Here is a 14,287-nt window from a genome sequence, read left to right as displayed (position 1 = left end):
GAATTAATTACAGTAAATATATCTAGCCTTTCCCTCTTAATTATATGTTTTCTTTATAGAAATTGCTTTCAGTTGATAAGTCCGCACTATTTCCCCTTAGTAAGCAATGGGTTACAGCTTGTCCATAATGTTACAGCTTTCCACTGCTCTGTGCCTTGCTCTTTGTCTCTCCAGTACAGAGAGGCTGCTTCTGAGGCTGGTCTAACACTTTGGAAAGTAATCAAATTACTTCCTACATTTGCTCTGCTTAAACACCTACGTTTGTTCACCTCTATTCTTCCTGCTCAGCCTCTCAGCTGCAAACTTCATACTTCATAAATGCAAAGGTTAGACTTTTCTAGGCACCACTTTAATTTTTCAAATAGCAATCCAATTACTGAGCAAATTGGCACATGTGCCTAGTTACATAGTGACTTGGCACTGCCTCCACTCGCTGCTGGCAGTGATGAATGTGTTCCCCCTTAGCCCTCCTCATCTATCTGCTCCAGCCTCCGAGCCAACACCAGTGACCACATAAGGAGAGTGCCTGGCAGCTGCAAGCCCGAGGTGCCAAGAGGCAGATTGTATTCTGTAGCAGCAGGATCTGGGTCTGTGACTGGCTTCCTGGCTAGTCCTTTGTAAGACCTTTTCCATGGCCTCTAGGTTGGCTCTAATGAAGCCTGTAGAAATGCCTGCAGGGAGCTGGTATAGAAGTGAGTTAAGTCAAAGGTTTAATTTAGTTTCTAAAGCAAAGTGAATGTATATTGGCCTTCTTTTTCCACCCTGCAATTATACTCCTGCCACATTTATGAGAAAATACAGTATTCAGTCAACAATAGGAGTGCATTCCAGGGTATGTCTGCACCGCACATTGGGGCAAAGATCCCCAAGCCAGCCTCAATTAACTTAGCTGTGGAACCAGAAGCAATATAGCTGTGTTTGCTCGGTGTGACACCCGAGCTAATTAACTATGTATGGCAGTAACAGAGCTTTACTGTTGCTGGCACTGGAGCTAGTATCCCTGTGTGGTAAACTACTACAGACATGCCAGCTCACTTGGAGGTAACCTGAGGGCTCCGTTACCTGATGCTGCCTTGCACTGTAGAGGTACGATTAGGAATACTCCAGGAATATGGGCAGGAATTTGTTGACCTCTCTATATTATGCAAGAGTAGTGAGGCTACAGGTGTGGCCTTAGTAAATCTGGACAATTCCTTTTCAATCCCATTCACATTCTTTTATTACTCACAACATGATGGTTACAAAGCATCTTTAAGTAATGTGCTAAGCATCTTGAGCAGCATCTGTCACGTGTGCTGCTTTCTAAATTTCTCACTTCTATGTCCAGGGGCAAAAAGCTGGACAAGGATGTTTTAAAGTATGTCTCAGACTTGAATTTTTTGAGTTGTTAAGGGGTTTTATTTTTTGAAGAAATTTGGGTCTTAGCCCATAAGTGGACTTCTTTAGACTATTTAAAAGGACATTTTCCATTGTTTCAAGGCAGCAGACAAGAACTTCCTCACAACAAGATATTTTTTCCCCATCTGGATTTTTTTATGATCTCCAAGAAATCAACTTTGTTAAACTAAATGAGTACAGGTACCAAAGACCCGAAATGCACTATTATTCTTGTAATATAAACAGGCTTTGGTGAAAGTAAAAAACAAAACACAACTCACCAGCTATTCCTCTTTTGGAATCCCACCTCGGGCATACCAAGAAGCTACTGGAGAGAATCAGAGTTACTTGCCCAGCAACTTTCTGAGGCAGATGGTATTCCAGAAAATATCTGAGTGGACTCTGAACTCTGCACACTAGAATATTTTGCCACGTTTGCTTGCTTGGACTTTACTTATGAGTACAGTTGTTTGTTACTGATGGAATGTATCCTTTCCACTTCTTTTTATTTTTTCTAAACCAGGTATGTTGACAGAGGTACTTAATGAGATCTGAGCTATGACAACTATATTTAACTCATTTCTCCTTAATTATCACCCAAGAGCTTTATCAGGCGAGCTGCCTTGACCAATGCTGATCTTGCTTAAAATCTGTAGATAGCTAGGACACCTAAGATCTTCTATTAGTGGCTTTCTAGGTAACAAAGCTCAGTTGAAACTCCAAGAACCACCATAAGGACCCGAAGACTTCCTCTTCAAACCTAATCATCTCAGCTTTCAAGACTGACTTTTCACAAGGAAGCAAACACAATGATTAATTGTAACACACGTAACTCTCAGGCTGTCCATCAGTACACACACAGACAACCATGACACAGCAACGTGGATTTTAAGTGTGACATCTGAGCATGCTGGTGTTGCACTATGCTCTTTGCCTTTGACACAATTTTGCACGGTTTACTTCAAGCAATTTTCAACAAACACCACAATCCTGCAAGTCTGTACTGCTAATATATTGAAAATAGGGATTTTAAACAATGGGGGCATTTATGGAGACTCTCATACCTAGTAAACCTACTAATCTAATCTGTAAGAATGGGTCTGTCCATCAGAGCCTAAAGAACTGCTCTGGTGACTGCAGTGCCTTCAGAAAAGCAAACAGCACATTTTGACTAACAAATTTCAGACTGTATTCAAGAGATTCCTGGGAAACCTTGGACTGAATTTAAGGCACCAGGAAAGAAATTGTCAGGTTTCATACCATTATTCATACCTCTGTATTTCAGTGATGTTCAAATGAAGGGTAAAAACCTCAGACCTGTAAATGATGTGCAGCCCTGTTGTCATCTTCAACACCTTCTACAGGAGCAGGAAATTGAGGTGGAAACCGGACTCGTCCTTCTGGCTACAGGCCTGTAGGACCCAAGAGAGAATTAGTTATCCAGAAGGGCGCTGAAGTATGTGCCTCACACTAGGCATGTGAATGCCCCAAACGCATAAAAGCTCACATGCCAAAGTTAGCAACATTGCTGCAGCCAAGCTGTGCTGAGAGTTAAGCATGCACTTAAGAGCTTTGCTGGATGGCAGCCATTTACAGATGTACAGTCAGTACAGAGACATGTAGGCAGAGACTTCCTTTAATGGGTCCACCGAATTCTCTTCTTCAACATACATATACTTGGTTACTTTGATAGACATAGCTATAAACTCAAATATTTCTGATTATATCTCAGACACCAGTATGTGTATCATTTCACCTGGGGACCCTCGTTTACCACCCTTCTTAAAAATTCAGGGCCAAACAAACAAAAATCAAATGTAAAAAGCAGTTGGAATCTAAAAACACAGAACTTCATCTCCTGTTCTCTTGCTTTATCCTCGATTTGTTTGCTTTGAAAATAGTGATAGGTGCTTGTCTGCATGTAATGATAACTACTAACAGCAGCTTGATGAATAAGAGAAGAGAAAGCAGAAGAAAAACAATAGGAACGGCATCAAGGGCACCAAGTCATTCTTTCTAGGATGAGCATTAGACATATGCTTGCTGCTCCAGTCACAGTGCAATCAAAGCTGTCCTGTGCCACTGCCAAAAACTAAAACAGGTGCCAAAAGATTACAGCACTGGTTAAACCCAGTCCCAAGGCACCAGCTCAGGGACTGATCCAAATCCCAAAAGCCAATGAACATCTTTCCCCAGACATCAACAGTTTTCAAATAGTTCCTCTCTTATTTCTAGTGTGGTGCTGAGGGGGCATAAATAAATTCAACTGCCAGGAGGCAATCGCCTGATTTTGCCACTGCGAGCCTGGGCAGGTGCCAAAGCCACACACAGCCTCTCCAACACATTTGTAAGGTGATTAATATTTTATATTAGCAACAATAAGAGATCTTCATTCACAAGAAACTATTAAGACAGTTTCTGGTTCCGTTCTCCCCTGCACATTACAATGACAGCTCCATGCCAGCAGCAGCCACATGGCCTAAAGGTGCCAAGCTGGCAAGGATACTCTCTCTCAGCATTTGGCATCTAACCCCTTGGCAAACCCCTCAGCAGTTGTGCTTGGCTGCTTTTGGATCCGTCATGTGGTCAGGCTGCTGATAGCATAGGAGGGTGCTGCGTCCTCCAGGCACCATTCCGCTTTAACACCTGTCTGATTCGGAGGAATGCGCACACATGGGAGAGCAAGATCCCCGCACAAATCCTCCCAGAGACCCAGAGCACACGCTCCGTTTGTTACTGAAAGGGGTCGTTTCCTCAGACTCGCAAGTGCTTTTCACTACCCTCCCCCTCCTTCTTCCCCTTCAAATATCCGTGTACAGCCCTTCGAGGGTCCGACATCCTGCTGTGCATTCCACATGTGTTGGACGTTCGCTCTGTGAACCAGGAATACAGAACATGGCCTTTTTGGATGTAATGAAGTCTCATATTTTACTGTGCTCATATAAAGCCGTTTCTTTCTGAATAAGACTTTTTTTTTTTATTTGTGACATTTTAACGATCTACAAATGTTTGGTGTAGATGAAAGGAAATGATTATTTCCAGGTCACCTTGCGGTAGTACTTTTTGATAGGCACCATAATTCCAATTAAATTGAGTAATAAGGGAGAGGGGAAACCCGTCAAACATATCAAGTGCCGCTGAAGCAGAGATACTTTAAAAAGAAAACAACAACAAGCATACATCATTCACCACAACCCATAAAACGTCAGAGAGGAGCATAGATAAAATTCAAAGCCCCTTTTCCACTGAGGAATACGGAAAAAAACCCACAAAACATGGTTCTTAAGACATGCAGACTGTTAGAATACAACCCTGTGCCCCGCAAACACCACGCGTCGTTGCCGCAAATACAGCAAGGTGCCACGTCACAGGACTGGGTCTCACTTGGGCCGCAAACATAGGAAAATAATCTCAAGTCTGGTCCCTCAGAGGAACTTGTGAAAATCACAACTCCCGACCTTGGCAGAGGCAGCTCCGCGGCAGTGCGGGGGCAGAGATGGGGAAGTTGAGCCGAGCAGCGTGTCGAGGCTTTGCACAGCACCTCTCCAAATCTGTGCCTGTCCCAAAGCGCGACAACCCACCTCACGTTTGCACGGACAAAGGCCTGCACTGATTCATCCAGTACATTCTGACACTTTTGAGGGCGGTTATCTTTGGATCAGACACTCTCTAAAGCCTGTGAAATAAATGCAAGTCTTCGGTTGCTAAGCTCACGGTCACAAAACAACTGCTATCGCTCGCTCTAGTGGGAAGGCTCAGTGTACCCATTTCACCCCACCAGGAACGCACAAATAAAAGCCAGGACTCCTGTGTTCTACTTCAAGCCATACCCTTTGCCTGTCACGTTGTTACCACGACTTTTGTTTTGCATTGAGCTTACGGCCCACAGACACCAGCCAAGGCTTCCCTGTGCCAGGCAGAGCACTAGCACAGAACATAAACTCTGCTCACTGCACGTAATTTTCCCTCTATCGGTATTGCAATGTTCAGCTATTCAAGCTTTTTTAAAACAAAGGATTTTCTTTTTTTTTTTTAAAAAAAAAGTCACTAGGACTGCCCATGTATAGAGTTTTAATGTTCTTTGAACTAGCATTTACGAAATTACTTTTCTCCTGCCCTGCTCGAGCACTGGGTAAGTAACTTGTTTTGAGGAAGTTGGCTTTCTGGTTTTGCTCTGTGGCTATCTTTTCTTCTTGAGTTCTTCACTATTTATTAGAAAAAAAATATAAGCAATTTTCTCTAACCCCCTTCTCTGAAATATGTTTTCTTCAGAACACTAGTGCAGCATACAGGATGGACACTGGGACCATGACAAATATAAGATCCAGCACCTCGGAGGCTTCCCTGGCCAAACCCAAACTTTTCTGGAATGGCAAAAGCTCTTTAATAAGGCATTTTCAGTAACAAATTCAGTTTTTAACCCTGGGGAGGTAAGAAAATATCTCAACTTAAAACTGCTACTCATTTACATTTCAAAAATTTTATTTTAGATTATTCTTAGGAGCTTCTGTAATCCATTTCTTTTTCTCTGTGGCCTGGGCAATTGACTGGAATGAAAAAAAGCACCTGAATGTAAAAGTAAGTACCAAATAAACATATAAAACTCTCTAGCAACATTCCTGGAATAGTTCTTCCATAAAGTACATGGCATGTTCAGAACACATGATTTTGTAGTACAAAGATTTTATTGGCTTCACTGCTCAGCGTGGTCACCTCAGATTCAGGCCAAATAAACCTACCACCCCGTATTATCATGTATTTTCTGTCTCTGTATACACATCTCCTCTTTCCAAAGGGCAAGCTCCCAATTCCGGCACAAATTTACAAGCTGAATGCATGTTACATTATCTTCCCTTGAAAATGATAACCGAAGGAGGGCACTTTATGTTACTCTTGGCAACTGAGGTGGCAAGGAGTAAGCACGGGACTTCAGAAGAGCCAACAAAAAAGCAACAGCCAGGGAGGAGGATTTGCTTCCGACAGGTTCCTTGAACCTCCTTTCTGCAGCAACCTGGTGTTGGGTACCAGGAGCAGACTTGTCCTCGTACGAGTCGCAGTCAGGCCGAGCCCTGGAATGGGTGCACTGTACAGCGTGGCTTATACACAAGTCATGTGGAAGACCAAGGAAATAAAAAAATGGAACGTCGAAGTGAGAAAAGCCTCCAGTTTCAATTACATACAAACCTTCTAAACGAATAGACCTTGCCAGATGTTTCCTTATTATAACACACTTAACCAGACTTAAATAAACACAACTTACCCAAATCAAATCCTGGCCATTTCCCCATTTTAAACACTTAATGAATTTTCTCAGGTTTATGCACTTTTACTGTATGCAACCTAAAGTCAAGAGCTTCTTCATGAGAACATGCCTGACTGGGATTTTTTTTTTTTTTTTTAAAAAAAAAGGTTTTGTGCCACGACACAAAGGTAGAAGACTGTTTTAAAGGGCTGCTGACTCTGGACAATTTATATGCTAATTTCAGAAATGATTCCTCCTGCATTAAAAAAAAAGAAGCTAAAGAATGTTCCAAAGGTCTAGACAGACGACACGATTAACAGATTGGGTAAATCAAGGCTAATACTGCCCACAGCCTATCACACCGTGTGAACTTTCTTCGCTACCCACACTTAACTAATTTTAGTTCCACGTGGTTCCTCAGCTGACTGGCCAAAATATAAACTAGACTAGCTCCCTAAAGCTTCCCCTGTGCCCATCTTGACCTTGGACTTGCCTTTAATATTAAACTTGAGGAAAAAAACCTGAATGGTAACACTTTTTTTTTTAATCCAGGGTACATTTATCAATCGTTTATAAAGAGTTAATAAATGATTAATAGATTATGAAAGTGTTAAAGTATGGACGACTGTGAAAAATAAGGATAGTTGTTATGCACCTAACACTAAATGATCAGCTGCTTTGGAAAGTACAATGCAGACCCATACATTCTAACCTAAACTCCATCAGTGTAAAGTCTACATCTGGCAAACAATTCAAATATCTTCAAACTTGTTTGAGCACTTACAAATCCTCCAGCATTTATAAGCAGTGTTCTGAGGCTATTGTTTTAAAGGACACATAAAATCTGGCTCCAAATTTAGACTTCGTACAAACAAGTTGTTATAAAGCCTTAGAATAACAGAAAAATTTCCAGTTTGTATTTCACTTCCAATAAAAATGATCGTTAAACAAATTCTCATATGGCATAAGTAATTCTAACAACACAGGACTGAAAAACTCAAAATGAAACAAATATCACTAAATCAAAATAGAAGGACCATAAAATACTAAGATCAATTGAATTTTTTTTTTTTTATATTTTACCTTACTAGCTACACTGCTGAAACACAGCACTGATGCAAAGCATGACACTGAGTCCAAGTGCTCAGTTGTCACAAAAAACCCAAAACACACCAAACCAAAGGAAACCACTAGTGCTGACATTTTGGTTTTAGAAATTAACTCAAAAAACATTCAGAGCATTTACAGCATCTTGTGCACTACCACAATGTGACAAGTTCTTGCAATATCTTTTACTGATAAACTCTTAGGTACTAAATACTACGAGGTACCTTCACATGACCTTTCAACCTGAAATAAGAGCTTCTGGCAGACTTTGTTTTCTTTTTCTTTTTTCCCTACTTAACTGAGAGTTATACCAAATGCAAGTAATTCACACAATCTCATAATACTTTTCTCAACACATCATGTAACATTTTGGGGACACAGAGTTGAGTATTAAGTCAAAAGAGCATTGGGCACGTGCCTTCTTTCATTGAATTCAATAGCTGGACTTCCACCGAGTGCCAAGGAGTGCAATTAGACATTCTGTTGGTAGTGTGGGTGCCAGCAAACTCTTCCCTCCCATCACACCCCTCAATTAATCAGCACACTACAACTTAATTGTATCATAGGAGCTATCTCTCAGAAAACTAGAGTCGGTTACGGAGCACAGCCTTCCATAAAGCAGTACAAGTGGAACCCCAAGACCTGAAAGAGCTAATATATCACACACAGCCAGGAACACGCTTTGCTATACATCTGACACCTCAGTCAGACGACTCCTGATAATGATCAATGATGGCAAATTGGCTGTCGGGTTACTGGAAAAATTCCAAACTTCACCTTCCAGCTACAGGAATGAGGAGGATAGATGTGAATGTGATCTTTGGCAAGGAAAGGTACATTGTTTCGCTGCTGTGGGAAAAATCCTTAATGCTCAAACATTTCCTTAAAATAAGATTACAATGAAACATTAGAGGTAGCATTATTAACAATAACCAACTTTGCTGGCTAAATGAATAAATAACTCCAAACCCATCTCCAGTTGGCAGGAGAGGAAAAAAAAAAATAAAAAATCTAGTGTTTCATACCCTCCCTTTCTTTCAGAGCACTTCAGCAGAGATGCTTACTGCAAAGAGAATAGGCCCTTGTGTGCTTTGGGTTTTGAAACTCAAGAAAGCTCCCAGCTTACCTGTTCTTTTTCTCTGTCAATGAATGAGATTAATCAAAATTTTTCGGGTTAGATGATAACATTTTTGAGATACTGAAAACAAGAACCTTTACCCAAATTTATTCCTGAACGGTAAATCTTATCCAGGAAATAATGTGTTCCTGAAGAGACACACTAATGTATACAGCTTTAAGAAGTACTTGGTGATCTCAGAAATCAAAAAGTTGTTGCTGAGCTCCATGACATGCAGAAAAACTTAGCTGGCTTTTTAATCTTTGTGTTAAAATCATTGCCATAAAACATTCCATTGCCTTACACCAGGGAAGGAGATACCTCAAACTCTCATACCCTCAAAACCACGAGATATTTTAGCACTGCCCATGCTGGAGCTTTGCCATTGCTACCCTCGAGCAGTGTCTCACCTCACACTCACAACCCAGGAAGCACAGAGGAGGCACCACATGTGCCAGGAAGCCAGGTTCAACACCGCATGTTTCTCAGCTATCTCATTTTTCTTGCTTTTCCCAAAACATAAAATAAAAACCTAGTACAATAAGAATTTTGTTACATATTCATACAGATATACTGCCTGAGAAACCACTCGCAAAGCACGTGCAGACAGATGTCTACGATTGAGTACACACATGCATGAATACATATATTACATATGTAAAAACAACTTACGCTTTTCAACAGAAACAAGAGAAGTCCCCAGTCAGAGATCATTCAGAGGTCTGACTCAGCATTGTCCACCCAGTTTAGACCCACTTTTCTCCCTCCTCTTCCTCATTTTTTTCACCTTAGCTTCATTCCATCATCGTTTACCTTCTGCATAGGTTCAGCCAGCTCCTTTCCTTCACCAGTCCACTTAGCTTCCCCCAGAAGATATCTCAAAAAAAATAAAAAACAACACAACAAAACACTGAAAATAATGTTGTTATATAATTACTTCCATATATGTTCATTCCCTCATGCTTTTTACTTTATAGTTTCTTTAGGACAGGGTTCATTTACTGTTCTGTGTAGTAATACAACACAGCCCCAATCTTAACCAGTCTCTAGTCATTACCATAAGAAGTTGAGAATAAAAAGAAACTGCCTTTGCCTTAGGTAAACACTGTCCAGGAGCAGTATCAATCATATTTACCCATCTCTGCAAAAGGAACCCCAAAAAACACTTAATAAACAGGCCAAAGATTATACAACCTAGATCACTAATTCTTTTCAAAAATGTTTATTTCAAGCAGATTTTATACCATGAAATGTAATCACACTTTTATTCTAGGCATCTCTGAAATATTACATCATACTGGCAATTCTGCTTTTATTCAAGTCTTGCTCGTTTATCTTTTCAGGACATTTAGAAGTAATTCATACTTGTTCACAACCACTCCTTTCTCTTCACTGAGCTGCCCGAATACAATTAGGAAAACATTCAGTTTGTGTTTTTACAAAACACTATGTAAGATCATATTTGGATATAGAAGAATTCCAAGACTCAGGAATACACCCTAAAAGCCATTTAAAAACTGCTTCTGTCCATGTTCAGCATCTAAATATTTTTTACTGGTAGTTTTATAGGAACAATTTACTTCATTTTCTTAGTGGCAAAGCACTTAGAAAATACGAAAAGATAGGCTATAGGTATGTTGCCAAAAGTGAAGGGTCAAAGCCAACCCCATAGTGACATTCTCTGCTACTTTCATAACATACCACATCTGACCAAAGGCCAATGAAATCAGTGAAAAATCTTTCAGACTCTTCAGTGGACTTAGAATCAAGAAGTAATTCCCTCTTCTGCAGAACAGCTCAAAACCATCTCAACCACAAATTCAGCAGAGTAGTAGATTAATTTCTACCACTCTTAAGAAAGCTGGAACTCAGAAGCTCAGACTTCTACTCAAACATGTTGGGTTACTGCAAGGACTAACCCATTCTGAAATGTCAAAAGGATCTACTTTCTTTCCCATGAAGCTCAAGTTTCCACCTTTGGCTATGTTTTCAAAATACAAAGACTTAGTTTTCACCCAGCCCAGTAGGGCATACAACAAGGAGAGTGGAAGAACCTCCCTGAGCGTGCACAGAGCAGTCAGCCAAGGCTGCTGTAGAAAAAGACATCAGTCCCACATCAAGATGGACTATTACAGGCACCTTATCTAATCATCTCCCTCACACAGACCAGAAACTATCAGGCAGATCTAAAAAGCTTGACATCACACATTCCAGAAGGACATCCACTCGGCAGCTCTGAAGTAAATGAATAATGCTTCAAAATGCCAGCCTGCTTGAAAAGGGACACCTGAAGTTTTTGCTGTGAACGCTACCCGGAGAGGCTGTACTTCCCAGTTCAGTATGGTATGGCAGCATCCACCACGCTTCCAGAAAGCACAGACTGTTTTAGATCTATGGCCAAAACCTGGCAAAAACAGTTCTTTCAGGAGGGGGTTCTGAGTAGCTTGTCTGTGAATTTAAGCTAAATTAGGCAGGTGATAAATCCTTCAGCCCTCTGCTGGTAAACTGAGGGAGAGGAAGCAGACAAAATGATGAAAATATTTTGTGAATAACACATAGTCATTAATTCCCTTTTATATAAGACCATATGAAATTGCAAAGGTCTGTAGTACACTGGAAAAGGGGCACAAACCCCTGATTTGTAAATGGGTCACCAATCTACCACTGAAAGCACCACAGAGGCTTCTTTGGGCATCTATGATCAGAATGTATCAGAAATGTCCTGGATGGAATTACAGAAGAATTCATGGTATTAATGCAACCACAAGGATTAATGACAGCTATTTACCGCACGCCGAGATAACCGTAGCACTACCTGGGCTCACACTCAGCGTAGATTCAAGTGAATTACTCTATAGTTTTCACATTTCAATATCCCTGGGAAATCACTTCCACCATGAGGAGCGTCCACATATCAGGCCACCAAGGCACCTCTAACTGCCAGGTGCCACCAGTGCTCATATGGTCACACGTACATCACTTTCCTGTCTACAGACATGTCGCACCTACTGAATCAGACTGTAAGGATTTGGTAGCTCACACTCAGCTTCACGTTCAGTAGGAGCTGTGAACCAGAAGTTCGTCCCTATGGCAGGGTCATGCAGTCCTCGAGCCAGCCTGCCCGTGATGACTGTAGGAAACTCCTAGGGGCAGCCCCTTACGACTCCTTCAAGTAACCTGAGGGTGGATATTTGCCCCCAAACTGCTCACATGCTTATCTTGAAAATAAAATAAGGCTCTGCAGCATTGCACACACTATAGTTCAATCTATACTTCTTGGGGAATTTTTTCCAGCATGAATTGTTAGCGGGACCTTCCAAACACAGCAGAAATTAAAACCCAATGGTGGAATACTGCTCTACAGGTGCTCATTTTTAACTTTCTTATTCCCAGGCAAAGCAGAAAAAGAAAGATGTTAAATTCCTTTCCTTCACTGACTTTCCACATTTGCAGCAATACTGCCCATAAAGTATATAGACTGACAGCATTTCCATGACAGGGAGGTTGGATTAAATGATCTCTAAGGTCCCTTCCAACCTAGGCCATTCTATGATTCTATGGTTTCCACAGCAGTGATAGCAAAAACGGGCAATTAGGAGGTAACATATTTACTCACAGTATTTACAGATATTTACTCAGCAACTCACAAAAAAATTGCCAAAAGCTAGTAACATCGTAACTTCGTAATAATGAAAAGGAAGCATGTGTGTGTATGCATGCTACAGTTCGTGTCCTTAAGGCCATAACACATATTCACCTGGTAGAATAAATATGGAGAGGTTAACTCCTGTCTAAAGAGATAATACATACTAACATGACTAATAAAAATTATCACGTTTGGTGAAAGTGGATATTGTTGGCCACATTCACAGACCCACTTGATTCCTTCCAGCAGAAAAGTAATTTAAAACTGTTAGATGGCTTTATTCACACCAGCACCAAGTTATATATCTCAGGAACAAGCTTGATCTGTCAAGGATATGGGATCTAACTTCAGAGCTGGTAGCTGTAGCATTCCCATTAAAGCTCCTCACTGCTTTATCAGAGCTAAAACCTGCAGACATCACACAGAGACAGTTTTTGTGTATACATGTATGTACATATTTATACACAATTATATACTTTTATACATGCACATACACACAGCCAAACACATTTTTGGAGAGAAATCTCCTGTCCCAAACGCTCTCACACCACCGGTACCACTCTGAGATCTCAAAATTATCAAAATTATTAAAATTATCAAAATTAAGCAGAACTACAGTTCTTTCTGCCTTTATTTTGTTGGGATGCCGTGGTGGAGTGATAAATGCTCTGCTGCCACCCAATGACTTCTCCCGGTATTGCCCATTTTCGAAGACGATTTCCTCCTCGTCCATAACCAGGTAAAAAAAAATAAATAAAAAAAAAAGAAGTTACATTAAAGGCAGTAGTCAGAGCTGAAGTACTTTGCATACCTGTGGTGCCTTGGCCTCTGTGGCACATGGGACATCGCCACCTCTCTTCACCTGTATGCAAATAGCCCCCAGTTCTTTTCATCATTCTGCCAACAGAAGCAAAACGTTATCTGAATTCCTAGTCACAAAAACATCATTGTGCTCTGGCAGTTAATTTTTACTGGTTTACAATGTACTTTCCTTTACACACGAGATAATGCCAGCTAACTACAGCAAACCTTTCACACAGCTGTTATGCTTTATAGTTGATCAAAGCATTGATTTCGCAGTATTATGTCAATGCCAGACACGCCGATTCCCCTCACTGTTTCCACTCTGGGACTGTTCAGTTCCTTTCTTTGGTCTCTTTACAAAGCACAACTTGTTTTAGACCTTATTACTACATCTAAATTAAGTTTGCAATGGTATAGAAATACAAGTGGTAGCCCCTCAGGTTTAAGGGGAAAAGGGAAATGCTGTTACTTGTTTCTTGAGATTGACCCCATCTATAATTAAGTCTTCAAACATTTAAACACGTCAGCTTTCCTTGCAGTAAAAATATACATTTGTACAATGCCAACTTAAAGAAATTAAAGAAACTAGCAAAGAAGGTTTTATTTGCACACAAGAACAAGCTGCTCAGTTCTGAAGAGTTTGTCCAGATTGCTGGGGCAGCAACACATGCATCTGCTCAAATCAGGGTAATTTAACATTTCCAAGACCAGTTTATGCACTGAATTACTTTAAAATGTGGTTTACATTTTCAGTTATCAGCTTGAGGCGGTATAAAAGACCCTGACTGCTCAATGGATGAATGCTCAGTTGAGGGTTTATTGTCACAGAGGAATTGCAATTCTATGTTTAAAGAAAGCCCAGCAGTGCTTGATTTATTTTCACATATTTCATTATTATTTCCTTTTTGGCACTAAGACGTAGCAGGATATCCCTGCCACCAGAACACACAGGTCCTACAACATATACTAAAAACTTAAAGAAAGGAAGAATTAA

This window comes from Apaloderma vittatum, unplaced genomic scaffold (genome assembly GCF_000703405.1).
Source record: "Apaloderma vittatum isolate BGI_N311 unplaced genomic scaffold, ASM70340v1 scaffold2652, whole genome shotgun sequence".
In the NCBI taxonomy this organism is placed as follows: domain Eukaryota; kingdom Metazoa; phylum Chordata; class Aves; order Trogoniformes; family Trogonidae; genus Apaloderma; species Apaloderma vittatum.
This window is presented reverse-complemented; position numbering follows the sequence as displayed.